Consider the following 3,996-nt stretch of genomic DNA (forward strand, 5'->3'; position numbering starts at 1 on the left):
TAATTTTAAAAGACAGGCATTTTTAAAACTACTACCATGATCTCATAAATATCTGGTGGATATTTAGTCTCTGCCAAACAATCAGATGCTACTTATCTGCTCTGTGATGAGCAGGGCAGTTATAAACTGCAGATAAGTTGAAAAAAAAAAAGTAATAAAATATTGATTTACATGAGAAATCAAATGAAAACTGCATCAGGAATCAAGTGCTACCTTCTCCTTTAATGAGACCTTCATATTATTTCTTGTTGTGTGTGAGATTTGTATGATATACATGCACTATATGTCTGTTACCACAAACCTTTTTGCTCTACTTTTAAAAAATATTTCAAGTACTGGAAATGAGAAGCCAAAAAATTGCTGTGATACACTTCCTGCTGCTACCACAGCAGTACCCTACCTTTTACTTCCTGTTTTTCTTGCTGTTTGTTATTGTCTCATTTTCAAGGCACCCTCTCTTCAGTTAAAAGTACCAAAATTGATTTTAACAACTTAGATGCCTTACCAATTCCTACACAAAGTATCATTCCTCTTCTGTCTTCTTTTTGTGACTTTTCCATGTGGCTTCAAGTCTGAAATTACCCCCATGTCCTGTACGAGTATTAATACTGGTACTTACCTTCAGAACAGCACTCCCTCAACTTTACTCTTTACTTCTAAATATATTATGGATCCTAACTCAGTTCTAACTCTAAAGTATTTTGGAGGGAACATCATGCCTGTTTCTCTGAACACATGCTCCTGTGTGTTTTTAAAGCAAATTTTTCAGGCATGACTTCCTCTGGCAAAGACAGGTTTGGCCTGATATCACCAATCACCTCCTTATTTTCCATGTGCCTTAGCATAGTTTAAGAATTACCATCATCAGAGGGGTTATTGACATAGCCCCAGAAAGCTGGGAATGTATCTATGCAGAGGTTTTCCACCCTTCAGTTAAAGGAGTTTCCAGCCTGACATGAAATAACCACGTAAGTATTTGGAGAGAGAAAAATAAGTAGCACAGCCAACTAGGCTATGGTACTTATCAGCTTGTGATCAAGAGAGGGTCAAAACGACCCTGAAACAGTCAAAGCTATGATGGAGATCTCCACTCCAATAAGCAGGATTGACAACAGCATGGGGCCTGTGAGAAGAAAACAGAAATTAGTGTCTTTCAACCGTTGTTTATTTGTTTCTAAAGCTACAAAATCATAGAAAAAGAAAACAACCCTTCCACATTCTTTCAAATCCAAATTGACCCTCCTCCTGTTTAAAACCAATATCCATTGTCTTATGACTACCTGCACTTGTAAAAAGTCCCTCTCCAGCTTTCCTATAGGCCCTTTAGGTACTTGAAGGTACTCTAAGATCTCCATGGAGCCTTCTCCAGGCTGAACAATCCCAGACATTTTAGAGGAGACAGCTAGCTGGAAAACAGTTGCAGCTCCAGGAAAACCAACTCACAGCTGCCCTGATCGTCCCAGCACCCATCCTCTGCCCATACATGCTGCACTGGCCATGAACACATGTGCACCACACCAATTCTTTGCACACCTGCACTGCAGTGGCCATGTGTGCTTGTTGAAAACAACATAAATTTTCTAATAATTTTTTAATTAATTTTTTAAATCAGTCATAATTTATATATTAATTATGAGCAGTGTGCTAGTCTTAAATCACTTTTAGCCAGCACATGACCCTGATATGCTTCACTGAACAAGGCCTGGGAGAGAGTGAAGGATTGTTGAAATTGGATACAATCACAGAATTGCAAAATAAGTGTTGGAAGGGACCCACAAAGATCATGGAGACCAACTGCTGGCCCTGCACAGCACCATCTCCAGGAATCACACTGTGGGCCTGAGAGCATTGTCCAAACACTTCTTGAGCTCTGCCAGGCTCAGTGCTGTGACCAGAAGAACAGAATTTATAGACTACACAGATGTTTTGTAGAAATCAGAGCATAAAGAAAAATCTAACCAAGACTCAGTATATGTGTGTTGTAAAGTCTCTAATGGAGGAAAAAGATACTAAAAAGACTAAAAATATGGACTAATTAGCATGAACAGAGAGAAATCAAAAGCCAATAGAGGACAGAATAGTAATGAAGGATTTGTCCTGCTGAGCACAAGGCACATTGCACAGGAGTCCCATTCTCCTGTCCATGCCTATCCCATTTGGATACTGTGGGAGGCTGTATCAGAGACCTTGCTAAAGTCACAGTAAATGGCTGTCACTGCTCTTCCCTTGTCCTACAAGGATGCTTCCCTCCTTCAGGCAAGACTTATGTTGGTCCACCACAGCTTGTCCTCGCAGATGATGTCACCTCATTCTTCCCGTGCCTTCAAGCCACCTTTTGGCAGTTGTCTGAGAAGGGCAGGTTTTTCCTGGAAACTTGTGGGAAGGCTCCTGTACAGGTGCTGCCTCTGGTTCTTCCTACCTAAAGCAGGAACAGGTAAGCAAGGAGGCCACAAAAGCAGAGAGAAGCTTTGTTCTTCATACGAGCAGAGAGTGAGGGCACACTTGTAGTGAGTTGTAGTCTTGTTGAGGGGACCCCACAGGATAAGGAGGCTCCTGAGTGGGGGACTGTGTCCCTGTGCCCAAGGGACAGCCTTCCTTGTAGGCAGCACAAGAGCGAGCCCCAGGAGAGGGGCCCTCAGTCCCCATCAGCCTCTCCCTTCTCCCACTTCTGGGCACAAATTAGAAAATAATGCTAAGACACCACAAAACTGTTTCTAAAGTGAACTATAGTGTAGGAAAAGAATTTTCTATTCTGGAGCAGTATCTCCAGATACTCCTCCAGATTAGAAAATTACAGATACAGATCTCTCCAGTGAGAGAAAAGGAAAGCTCAAGTAGCGCCAGCCCTGTTACTTTAACAGCTTTGTAACCACAGATGTCACCACAGACAGTTCACAACCCCATTTTATTTTCACCTGCATAACCCAGAAGCTACAGTTTCAACTACCACTTTGCCATCATTATAATTAACCCTCAACCCCGTGGCAGTTTTGAGTTTCTTCCCTAGGCTGAGCAAATCCATCAATAATTCATTTTTATCTCAGATTTGTATAAACTATTGCAATAGTTTCTTATTATGAAAAACCACAAACCTTAACTTGTACATACTTAACTTGTAAATCAGAATAACAGAAGTACAATGCACAGTGATGTTTTTCAATTATTTGTACATGCCAGTACATCTCTTTAAATAGTACAGGCTTAAAGTATTGAGAAATCATATGAGTTAACAACTAGAACTTAACACTTATTCCAGAAATCATTATTTTATAGGAAGTGCAGTGCATTTGCTGTAACAGCTAGTATTTACCTATCCTTTTAGGTTACCTATCCTTTTAGTTACCTAAAAATAACTTGTATTTTCTGAGCCCTTGCCGTGCTGAACAAATACTTAAAGCACACAAAAAATAATAGCCAAAACCCCACCGGGCACCACACCTTGAAACCAGATGGGAATGGAAATCCACAAATCAAACCCTAAGCATGAACAGATGCGAAGGTCGAATATGATTTCCTAAACTGTTAAATCTGTACCGGGGTCCTCTGAGTGTAGGGGAGAACCAGGTCTCAACACAGCTAAGGCTCATATGAGTGAAAAGGATTAGAGAGAAGAAGGAGCAGTCCGGGGGAAGGATGCCTAGGAATACATTTTCAAATTCCCACACGGCAGCTCACGACCGGACGCGGGGCAGCGCCGGGCACAGCGAACAGCTTTGCAGAGGACGCCGCTGGGGACAAGGAGCGAGCCGTCACTCGAAGCTCAAGGCCACGGAGCCCAAAGCCCCCACGGGCCCGGGGCCGCCGCGCCGCCCCTCACGCCATGCCCCGCCCCGCCGCTGACGCCAACGGCGCGCGCGGGCCCCGCCCCTCGGGGCCGCCACGTTCCCCGCTCGGCGGCGCGCGCGTCACGGCGGGGCGGGGCCCACGCCGCCCAATGGGAGCGCTCCGCGACGGCCGCCGCGGGTCGGCGCCGGCCAATGGGCGCGCGCCCGGGGG

Source organism: Poecile atricapillus, chromosome 1 (assembly GCF_030490865.1).
Source record: "Poecile atricapillus isolate bPoeAtr1 chromosome 1, bPoeAtr1.hap1, whole genome shotgun sequence".
NCBI classification, from domain to species: Eukaryota; Metazoa; Chordata; class Aves; order Passeriformes; family Paridae; genus Poecile; species Poecile atricapillus.